Source organism: Chamaea fasciata, unplaced genomic scaffold (genome assembly GCF_029207755.1).
Source record: "Chamaea fasciata isolate MVZ Bird 193981 ecotype frontalis unplaced genomic scaffold, bChaFas1.0.hap1 SCAF_7, whole genome shotgun sequence".
NCBI lineage: Eukaryota > Metazoa > Chordata > Aves > Passeriformes > Sylviidae > Chamaea > Chamaea fasciata.
In genome coordinates, this window is record NW_027094092.1 from 13,198,387 (window position 1) to 13,210,611 (window position 12,225).

At 37.8% G+C, this 12,225-nt stretch overlaps 1 protein-coding gene across 7 annotated transcripts in view; it reads right to left on the reverse strand.

Annotated features, from left to right (window-relative positions):
• Positions 1-12,225, reverse strand: part of SOX6 (SRY-box transcription factor 6) — a 368,657-nt gene that overhangs the window by 263,113 nt on the left and 93,319 nt on the right. Inside the window, exon 1 of one of the 7 annotated variants that reach the window (XM_066187617.1) lies at positions 19-93. The exons of the other annotated variants lie outside the window; for them this stretch is intronic. The gene's annotated coding sequence lies outside the window, so the exon portion shown is untranslated. Of the gene's footprint in view, positions 1-18; positions 94-12,225 lie in introns of those variants that run through there. 7 annotated transcript variants of the gene reach the window in all.

Below are 12,225 nucleotides of genomic sequence, written 5' to 3' on the forward strand. Positions count from 1 at the left end.
AAACAATGCATCAACAACCTGGGAGCTGTAAAGTCCAATGGCTCATACGACTGCACACTCCCAGGAAGCCACGGCTCCACCTCTCATCTTCAGCCAGTGAGCAAGTATGACACATGCCTGCCTAATTCTGAAAATAACATCTTTTATTAGTGAATAGTGTGCTGAGAAATTGCCACAGTTATCAGTTGGTGCAAGGCCACCCATCTGTGTTGTCAGAAAGCAAGAGCAAGAGTGGCCAGGAGTAAAAATGAGATAAGAGAGGCCCAGAATAGCTAAAAAGGGGAGTTCAAATGAGGTCAGAACAGTTTAAGATGGGATACCTAAAAATTATATAACATTTTTATTTTCAAGTGTAATAGTAGTAAATTACATATATGTTATCAGTTTCATAAAAATTCAATACAGCTCTGGCAGCCCTGTTGTGAAATGAGTAAAAAGATTATAAAACAAACCTGGTAAACAAGTTCAGAGATCTCATATAAGAATGTGGAACATTCTGAAAATGCTCACCTAAAGAAATTAGTCTTAGAAATTAGGAGGTATGTGATGCACCCTGGGACGTGCTTTGATTGCGGATAGAGGTGAGAGGAAAAGAAAAATAAACTTGTTGCATGGATGACTAAGGCATAATGCTACAAAAATAGGGAAATAATGAGAAAGGGAGAAAAAGTCTTTCTGAAAAACAGCAAACTGGGAGTTTGGATGCTCTTGGAAAAATACAAGGGGTGACAGCTCTATTCACTAACAGAAATTCTTTCGTCATGAACTCTGCTAGAGCTGTTTCATTAAATAATATGGCAGTAGTTCTGTTTTTTCCTTAACACAAAGGCACAGAGTCTCCTAAAGCTTCTGCATAGAGACTTTAAAGATGAGACTTAATCTATTTCCCTTTGCATAACAGTAGTCCTATAGTTAATCTATTTTTACACAACTATAGGTCTCTGCTCTCTGTTAAGCAGAGCCTAACACAGTTTGCTGTAAACTTTCTGCAATATGTGCTGTAGAATTTATGATAAAATGCTATAAAGTTTTGAAGCAAATTTATTTCATATTTATAGCTAATTTTATTCTGTGTTTGAAGGAAAACCTTTCAAGAGCGCCAATAATGTGAGAAAGCTACAACAACTAAATTTACTGTTAAGTATCACATCAGTGGTACTCCTGGGGGCTCCTCTTCATGGGAAGAAAGCTTAAACAACATTTTCTAACGCGTTGGATTGCTTCCCAGAGATGTGATGGCCTACAGAGGCAGTGCTGAACAAAGCAGGCTGGAATAGTAAGTCAGTAAACAACCCTTTTCAAAGGATGGTCACAAATAAGTGCAACTTTGTTTAATAAAGGCGAATTATAGTTATCTTTTGTTCTTTGGTAGGTGCATTATCTTTCTCTCCCTTTCCACCTGACTAAACTGGTAGTATCTTTTCTATCACCTGACCGAGTAGTTGGCTGGAAATAATGGGACCAAACAATCCACTATTGTTACAAGAGACAATGACCTTTCATGTCCTTGGAGCTCGCCATGACCTTTCATCTTTCCTATCCTCCAATGGTCTCTTCTAACAACTAAAACTACACCCTGTTAGGCTGAATTCCAGATTGTCATAAAAAGCCCCTTCCTTTCGAAACAAAACCAATTTTTACACCAAGGTGGTGGAGAAACACAGGTCCATTGTTCCCGCACAGATGGAAGTTAGAGTTACTAAGGCAACAGCTCTAATCCCTCTTTTTACCACCTTTTTCACATCATTGGCCTATCAAGTGTGCTACCTTTTAACTCATAAGCTCAAAAGCTGGTAGTCTAACTGACTGCCCTAATTAGCTACGATTTTCACAGTACAGACAACATGATGAGCTAATCGAAATTTGCAAAATAATGACGTACCTCCAGCAAATATTCCTCCTCCTGAGGCCCAGTCTTAGAATAACAATAATGAGACCATTATTAGAGGAGGGCATTAAAATGCTGCACTGCTGCTAAACAGAGAACTTAATTGTTCTGGTCTTGTCCATTGAATCAACAACCTATTGTTGTGGACTTGAAAAATAAAGGACTGGAGAATGGGTGCCATAATGATTGGTCTGTGCTGCCATACCAGCACTCTGTAGAATTGTTTTCCTTTTGAAACTCTTGATGGACTAGTAGTTTTGTTTAAAAGTAATATAAAAGCCAATTGTCTGGATAAAAAGTCCTATTTATTGAAATCTTTAGAAGCAGTTGCATGGATTTGTTCATGACCCCCAAGATAAAAACATAGGGACCATAATAATGCTATTTGTGGCGACCACTGCTCATAGTGACACTGCTTGTAGATAACGCTGTCCTGTCTAGCTACTGCAAAAGGAAGGAAGGCATTTCCTTTGCAGACAGTAATCATGGCAGAAGGTCAAATAGTGGACAGACCAAATTCATCTGTAAAAATGAGGATGTTTAGTTTTTTAAAAAAGGCCTATTATGTTTGGTCATAATTTACAATTCAGGGTTTAGGACAAACTAATAAAGATATCTCTAATCAGTCAGAACACAGGACTTGTTTTTGCTAATTAGTTTTTGATATTAAAAATGACAGAACTTTTTTTTTTCCTTCACCTCTATAGACTTATACCCTAAATTTTGTCATTGGGAAACTGAATAATAAGCACCTTGAGATGCACTGACTGAACTGATGCAAATTGTAGGCTACTGTTAGCTTTGGATGGTCTTTATTTAAATCTGAGACTGGGAAGAAGAGGCACCTAAAATCTCTGACATGCCTTTTAATCTTGGGGGGTTTTTTAATTGTTAAGAAATTGGAAACTACGGCTTTTCACAAAAGTTTAAAACAAACATGGTCTTGAGAAAAAATATTCTCCCAAATCAAAAATCATAGTTTTATTACAGGAAATCATTGTTAATTAACACTATCCTGGACTCCTGTCTTAGCTTTCACTGCAACAAGACGGTTGAAAACACAAGCAACAATAGATGTACACTTTGGAATGCTGACTAAAATCACATCTTATTGTATTTTTATAGTTACACCTCTTAATGCATCTTTCTAACACACAAATCACACAAAATAGGCTATGACTGCAGATTAATACAAACAATGAAAAACTGTAACATTTGGGCTTGACAGCATTTCTATTGGTAATTTTCTATTGATTTCAGTGGGGAAAAGTTTTGGGTTTAATTTTTCTCATTCCTATTAAGCATATTTTAAATCAAATTGAGAAAAATAATTGTGAAAAGAAGAAGAAAAAAAAAATAACTTAAAGGTTAACCCAAAAGGTATTTTCAGCAGTTCTAGGAACCGCTCATAAAATAAAAAAAAAATTCTTGCATGCATTTGCAAAACACCTTTACTTTAAACTCCTTTCTTTTGTAAATTGAAAAATGCCTAATATAAAGTAGTATTAAATTGTAAATAAGACCTCTTACTTCATTCAATCCATGCTTTGCTTCATTTATCTTCATCTTGTTAGGCTAAATTAATTAACAATCTCTGTGTTGCACACTTTCTCTTTTCATTACATCAAATAATGGCCTGGATATGGGAAAAAACCCTCACCACAGGGATCTTGAAACGCTACCTTGAGGAAGACTCTCTTACATATGCATTGCTTTAGCAATATTAACTATTTGGATGTTATGACATTTATTAAATGAATCCTTCAATCCTTCACTGCTGTAAAATAATTGGCCTGAATTTGTGAGAAACAAAAAATTTTTTTAAAAATCAGGGGTTCACGATAAATCATGTTTACAATTTGGGAGTCACAAGTACTGAAAAGAAAAAAAGCACCTAAATAGCTTTAATCAATGTTTTATTTAATATAAAAATACCTGCAACTTGAATACAATTTCTGGCCAACTCTGTACACAGTCCCAAACATAATAATGTGTTAAACTACTCAAACCAAGTTGCCATATTGTCTGTTTGTGAATGTTCTGTGTATAATTAATTGAGTGTCTGGGACGGCTTCATGGGTAAATCTGGTTATTTAGATATTGTAATGGGGCACAATGTGCTAAACTATTAGACAAGTTTTCCTCCTTTAACCTACATTATGACATCTAGAGCAAAAGGACAAAACAGTAAAGCCTTTTTTAATCTCACCCTGATCAAACAACCCTCTTTCTCCAATCACAGCTTTGTGCGTGATATCTTTCTGCTAGTGTTTCTTATTTAATTAAAACAGACACTGACAGAAGGACATGGATTAGGACTGTAATGATGCATTTACTTAGATTAATCGGAGGCTCCTTTTGGAGTAATGGCTTAAACAAAGAACAAAAGGAAATTGTTATGAAACAGCCTTTTATCCCAGGCAAAGGTCAAATTATGAGGTTTTTAATTTTGTCAGCCTCTGTAATATTGGACCTTTCTCCTGGAACATGAGAAGTGCTCCTCTCCCCTTCACTCCCAAACCAAGCCAGTTATTATAATATAGCCATTAAAGCTGCAAATTAAAATGTCTGATTTTAAACCAGGTTGCTTAGCTTTCAAAACCCTCTAATTAGCATGTTGTGCATTGTTGTGAGGGAAAGAAACCCAAAATGCTAATGACCTGCTGCCAGGTGACCACACTGCTGTGCAAAATAATACAGGCTCTCTCAAGTAGTAGTAATACCAATAACACCCAGCTCTTATGAATTACCCAGCTCCAGGTCTGCTCTGCACCACTAGCGCTCAAAGAAACAAGAGTGCATCCAGCCAAAGATCAGAGTACAGTAGTCAGCACAAGAGATTGTTGTATATTGACTGGAAAAAAATCTGTGCCCATTCAGACACTGCGAGGCAAGTGAAAAACATTTGAAATCACCATGGGCCAGGTGATATCTGGGCCAGGCACAGAGAAAAGCAAAGAACAGAGAATTCTTCCCCTTTTGGGCAGAAGCTACAGATACACTTCCGTCTACCTCAAAGTAGACAACCCCAACTTGCTGTGATAAATTCTGCTTTTGTTCTTTGTTCACAAAGAGGCAGCAATGCATGAAAACACCCTAAACACAGGTATATTTCTGCCCTTTCCCAGTTCACCATTCATTGCAACAAGTTCATTGAACACCCAAAATTAAGTTAGATGATGATATTTTCTTAAAATACGCTACAGGAGAAAGTCTGGTAATGCATCTTCAAAGACTCAAACCAAATAGAAAACATTTCCTTAAACTTGCCATGGCACTTGAGGCTCTAGGGTTTTGAATATTGGATTTTCAGCAAACTTACTTCACATAAAATTTCAAAAGAAAAGAACTCTCACATTCCAGTGACAAAATGAGCTTTAAGTATCTTCCTTTTTTCTAAACTGCAGAAATAGTCATTAGCCTTCTGTGCCACCAAAACTGCAGACAGACTCAATCCTCCTCCTGCCACACAATCCACATCTCTGGCAAGCTGAAATGTCACCCAGCACCCAGAGGAACACAACCTGATACCAGCAAAGAAGCAAAGCTTTGCCTCCAGTGCCAACACTGGGCCCAAACAGCAGCAGCAGAGGCAGCTGTTCAGCACCACAAATAATGCCATTCTGAAAAGGCCAGAATCATTAGTTGTCAAGATTAACCCCACTTGACCTGCTTTTTTACCAACAGTAGAGGGAAAAACTACTTTCTCTGTAACTTGACATCTTCGCCACAAAGATCACGGCCCAAACCCTTCCAGACATACCAGCACAGCGTTGACAGCGTTCCTCAGAGGTCACAATAGTAGGAAGTTGGATAAGATGTTGAACAGCTATGCTGGCCTTGATGTCTGCTCATTCCCAGAAGTCTCCTGCCTTTCTCAAGTGATCCCTAATTTACCATTGAGGGACAAAAATGACTGCAAATTGTCTTTTCAGTAATTTTTAATCCTTTGTGGTGTTATATTTTACTTACAAGTTCATCAGCCTGGAGGGAAGTTACTGTGTGAATTCAAATCCCAGTGTCCCCAAAACTGCCACTCAATGAAAAACACAATCCAATTCTTCTCCAGATAAATTACCAAGTGACCAAAATTACCAGGTGACCAAATTAAACCATAGGCATGGTCCTTTAAAAATCATAATCTCAAGCCCATGTGTCAACACTCTGTATTGCTTGTCTCCTTTTTACACAGATTCTGCCACATTTTTGCCTTACCATATAGTCCCGATCCTGAAGGACAAAGACAACGTGCTTTGGAAAAGATTAGCACGATTACATGTAAGCCACTTACATGACCTACCTAAAAAAGGAAACTTCATTCATTTGCAAAGATAGAAAATTCAATTTACTTAACACTCAAATACCTGAGCTGCAAACAAAGTGGCAGACAAAGTGTTAATAAAATTAGCCTACATAGCTACATTCAGTATGCTTAGAAATAGTCTGAACTTCACAGTAGTCTGCTACAACTTTGAGATATCACTGTCGTCAGCCAGTACTACCATTTATTTATTTGTTTAAACTTCTGTTCAGCCAAGATAATCACATCTTAAGATACGTGAACCTGTTTTCACAGACACATGTATCATCCACTAGTGTTCTTTGGCTGCCTCTTAGTTGTTATTTCTTTCTGAATAAAACCACCTCTGTGAGACAGAAAACACACTGCTTAGTTTATTTATAAAGGGGGAAAAAAAAGTTAACATCTAATGAAAAACAGACTTTGTGCATAGTGATAGGTGACTCCATCCTTTACAACTTACAGTCAGGAAAGTCTCATTATTTTCCTTTGTAGAATTCAGCCTAGCAGTGTGTTTTAAGGGCATCTTGGTATGGCTACTGCATTAATATGCACAATGCAAGTACACAGTTTCCCAAAAGTTCTATTTGTTCCTTAAAATATATTAAGTATGCCAACATTCTTTTAGTGAATAAGTAATAAAATCTGCATTAGCCCCCTACACAGAATATGAATTCATGCTTTAAGGTCAGAGCTGCGTAGATAGCAAATTATCTGCATCATTTCCCATTTAGCAGCTAGAGAGCTGTCCAGGTACAGTCTGTGCCTCCATGAATATGGTACTTCGTGTCCTGTGTTTTTTGCTGAATAACCATGTGTTATGCAGAAAAACACGTAAAAGAACAGCAGTGATCTAAGAATCCAGTGCAGGAGCCTGACGAGAGTCAGGTTGTCACAGCAGCAGCAACTAGAGGCATAGCACCGTAGATACACTGGTAAAGCAGTCAAATACTACACAGTCCTGCTGCTTTGGTGCAGAACAAGGCACTGATTAGCCTTGGACACGTCACAAGTTCAACTGGGTCCATTAAACTGTACCTCTGAGTAACTATAGTGCTCTGTCACCTTGACCCTGGGAACTCTGGTGGCCAACACCAAGCAAAGACAATCTGCTTCCTCACTTTTCCAGTACCACTTTCATACAGCCAAGCAAAAGTCACAATATGCTGTGCACTGATGGACAACGGAATAAAATGAACCTCCAGGGGAAAAAAAAATCAATAAGTCATTGAAATTTAATGCATAATATGTAAGGAGATTTGACCCAAAGTGAGGAAGAAAAGGGAGTTCCTGCTATGTTTCTTTGCTCAAGTAGCCCCCTAGATTAGCGTCTGGTTACATATATGTATGTGTATCTACATAATTTAATCTGTACAGTATGGAAATACATATACATAATGGAACCTATATAACAGTCACACAATGGAACCAAGTTCTCTTGCCCAAATTAACGGCTTGCACACAACAGCAATTTTCTCTATCTTCACACACCATGAAGGAAGAATGGTTCTTATCTCTGAGTACCAGCTCTCTGTATTTGCCCCATTATGCACAACCTCTCTCAGTTTTTTCCATGTGTCCTCCTCTACAGGTTCCCTGCATCCTGGTCTACCTGGTCAGTCCATACTGGCATCACTGTATGCACAGCCTTTTGTGTCTGTCAGCTGAGAGAAAGCAGAACTCTCTGCTCCTTGGGTTTCCAAACACTGCGTCTGGGCCGCACAAACCAGCTCTCTTTCAGCTCTAACTACAGGACCTAGCAAATTAGATATCTGAATTTAAGTCAGATTGCCACATTCATCACTAGAAATTCTTTTTACTGTTTAAATCTTTTGCAGTCCTAGATCTCACACCTCACTCCAGAACTCCATTCCCATCTGAGTTGTGATACAATGCACAAAACAGTGCTCGAATCCTTTACAAATTTCTTATTTGGTTTTAGTGCCCTATGAATTGGGGTTTTTTTTACCTCTGAAATACCTCATTCAACATATTAAACACTCTTCACAATTGGAGCCTTCATATCTTTATATCTGCTAATTTTTTAAGTCCTGAGGATAAACTAGGTAAATTATGAAGAAAAAAATCACAGTCCTGTTTATTTCCGCTTGATTTCAATAAATGATAAAATTATTGTACTCCAAACTGTCTTTTGCAAAAGATACTGATCTATGCAATTCATCACTAATCTTTATAATGATTGTCAGAAATTAATTTAACTATTTCATATTGTATGTGTGTATATGTATATGTGTATATATATATATATATACACAGAATCTGTTACGGCATTTCAGTTTGCTGTTGAAGCCAGCACAGCTTAGAGACAGAAACCACCATGCATATACAATTACAGTGTCAGACTTACACCCACATGATAACCATGTGGTGAACTTCGATATCTCCTCATAAAATGATTCACTAGGCAACTTCTAGCATTTGGCCTACAATTTTCCCACTAGTCAAAATTTCCCAATCAGTATTTGTCTAGTGAAAGAAGCACAGAAAAGTGCAAGGCCTGGTTTTGACTCAGTACCTGGCGTGCTATTTACCTCTCTATGCCTGTGTTTACCTGTGTTAAAGGCGAAACAACACCTTTATAAATCACCTTTCCCTACTGCTTTGAGATCTCCTGTGAAAAAGGAGGAATGAGAGAATCTGAACCTCTAAGCAGGGATCACTTCAAAATGAAACCATATAAATTAACATAAAAGTTTTGGGGTTTGCTTGATTTTAATTGCATGGGTTGGACTGGTTGATATTAAAGGTCTCTTCCAACCTAGTGATTCTGTGTGTAATTTTCTTTCTCTGATGTTGGAGCTTTCAATACCCAATCAGCCAGTCGTACCTCTACATTGTTTTATTACAAAGTGAATCAGAACAGACAAATTAATCAAGCCAGGACACTGAGTGCACTATGTTTACACGATATATCCTGTCCATATCTGTCTTAGGTTCAGACTGAAATCCTGCTCCAGCTGCATCAGCTTTCAGGCTGACAAATCTTTCTGAAGCTGTGCCACACAGTGTTTCAGGCCTGGGACCTGCTGCAAACAGGCACTTTCGCTAAACTCCTCAAAGTCCCAAAGTTTCACACGTTAAACATCCCTCAAAAGGTACACCTGTTGCAGTTTAATGGTACCCACTGTCCAGTCTTTGAGAATTCTTTTTTTCTTCTGCCCATATAATGACTAGTGTTTTAAATCTTTCCTTTCTAAAGAGTGAAAATTAAAATATAACCTGTATAGAAAGAGAATACTATAAACCACAGCACAGTGACTCATTTATAGCTCACTGTCAAAGAGCTTGGGCTAATCGAGTTTGAAAACGTGTCCGTTTTGGTATATATTAATATTTTGGGGTATATCTAAATCTTTATGAAATGCCTATTGCACTGCAGCTGGAAACTATCATACTCATGGAAACTTAAGTAGTTCAGTAAGCAAAGTGATGCACATAAGTGAAACCACCTACATTTTCTAATTACTGTAATCAATTTCACATTCCACCAAGCTAACTTAACACATCTATAAAAGTTTTGCTGGTGAACACAGAGAATGAACTGTACAACTACCTCAACCTTTGTGAAAAATATGATTATTCCAAATGGGGTTTGAAATGATTATCCCAAATGGGTTTCTATGATTTTTTTATATATATGTACACCTCTGCATGTGTGCACATACATATATAGATAGGTATATATACCCACAGGTATAGTTACATTTAAGTAAAATAATTAAATTGTGTTTTCAGCCTTTTTTTCAAAGCTCACCACTTAGAGCAAATGGAAATATAAAGGCATTTCTCTGCTCAGGTACCTACAAGAAGGTATCACAAGGTGCAGAACAGAGCAAGGGCTGCATGTGAACAGCCTCAGGGAGCAGATGCCTCAGCAAAGGAGGAGGGAGCAGAAATAAGGAGAGAAGAATGAGAATGGCAGCAGCTTGGGTGAGCCCAGGAGCTCCCTACAAAACTGCAGGAACTTCTGCCTAGCATCTGCATTTGATGGGAAATGTTGGCACGCACTTCCTTCCAACAGATTTCTTCCGATTAGAAAAGGGATGTGAGAATTTAAAGAGTTAAATGCAAGAATTTATAGCAAGGTTTAAGATACCCCATCTAGAGTGAATGTCTTAAATCCTAGAAAGAAGCATTTTGCTTTATTTTTTTTTCCCCTCAAGCCTACACCTTTTGTCATAATGAAATACACAGTCAGCCTTCAACTGGTAAAATATTTGTGTTGCCGTGCAGTTAAACAAATGTTTTTTCATTTTCTTTTAAAATAGCCTCCCACCCATATTTCTCTAAACAGTGGCCCATCTGTTCAGCTGCATAACATGTACAAGCTGAGCAGTAGTCCCATCTTGCCCCCATTAAAAGGGTCCTTTCCTTATTTCATTCGCCAGAACACATGGGGAATTAATAGGACTTCAAAAATAATGGAGTACATCTGAAAGGAATCCTGATTTCATAATATCCCCACATTTCACCATAACCCACAGCATATGATCAGCATTCGGCATCACAGTTCTAGCACAGGCAAGTACAGGAGACCAAGGTAATCTTTCCTTATTTCTTTCACACATGGATATTTGATAACTCCATTCAGTCCTCTTTTTCTTCTGTTTTTATTCTCCCTGATTCTTCGTATGAAATATGAAGGACTCATGAGTATAAGCATCAAATTTATGGTGGATGCCTGATGTACCACACATTATCTCACACAGTCTCTCAGTTGTCTGCCCTGCAGTAGGGAAGATTTGCATAGTCTTTAAATGGGCAAGATCTATACAAACTATAATTAAAATATTATTACGTTTATGTGTTTTTCTATACCAACTAGTAAAAAATATATACTTTATTCCACTTTAGAGCAACATTTTAGTGCAATGAGGCAATATCACAACCAAATATATCTTGCTGATATTTAAAATCTGAACATATTCCCTTCTGTAATTCTTTCATTTGTGTGCACAATTTATACAGGAGCTTTGAGAAGAGAAAGAATGAAGCGCTTGCCTTTAATCCCAAGGGGGTTTTATGCGGGGTTGTTTTTGTTGTTTTTGGGTTTTTTTAAGTCATTGTACTCTCCCTTCCCATCACTGGTGACCATCACTGCAGCACCACACCTCCAGCTGTGAGCTTGAACACACTGCTCCCTGAAGCCAAAATAAACGGTGCTTTTCTGACTTAGAACAAGGGACATTGGAAGTAGAGGGGAAAAGCTTAAGCTTCCCTTTCTTTTGAATTTCAGTGTCACCTCTCTTACAGAGCATATGACACAGCAACCTAGCCAATATGACAAATCACAAGAATAGCTGCAGCAATTAAGATTACAGAAAATTATCAGATCTTTTAGCAGCAATTAAATATTGTGTCACCTTCAGGGGGAAAACGTTTTAAATATTATTTTGCATGACATACTTGGTAAGCCAGACTGCCTAACTTTTAAGGCTTTTCTGTTACAGACCACAAGATGAAATTTTGAGCACCTGAAGTTTCTCCTCTCAGGAAGAATTATCGCCTAAGAGGAGAGGAATTCCCACTTGCAAGAAATCCAATGCATGGTAGACACAGCCAGACAAAAGGATGGATGGAAAGAGGGGAAATATACCCTTGTAAATATACAAGTAGATAACACTGGCTGTTGTACAACTGTTACAGAAAAGGAATTTAAAAGAAAAGTGGTGGTTGTTTTCTCCCCATGAAGTCCAGAGTAGACATTTTATAATAGTGAGCACTGACTTAATTTTCCGAGACCCAGCCTGAGACAACAGCAGCTGACTACTAGCTCAGCAGCAAGAAGTCTAAAATTAGTATTTTTAAAAGTCTTTTTATTCTCATAAAATTTGTACATTAAAACTGACATTTTAAAAGGTTACTTCTGTGGAGAGGAACTAGCAGCTATCAAAATCTAAAAACACCAATCAAATGCAAACGTGTTTCAAACTAAACTCCAGATAGCGCAGACAAATCATCGTGCCAAAGCAGCGGCGCAGAGCGGGCGAGAGCTTTGGGAAAAAATTATAAATTA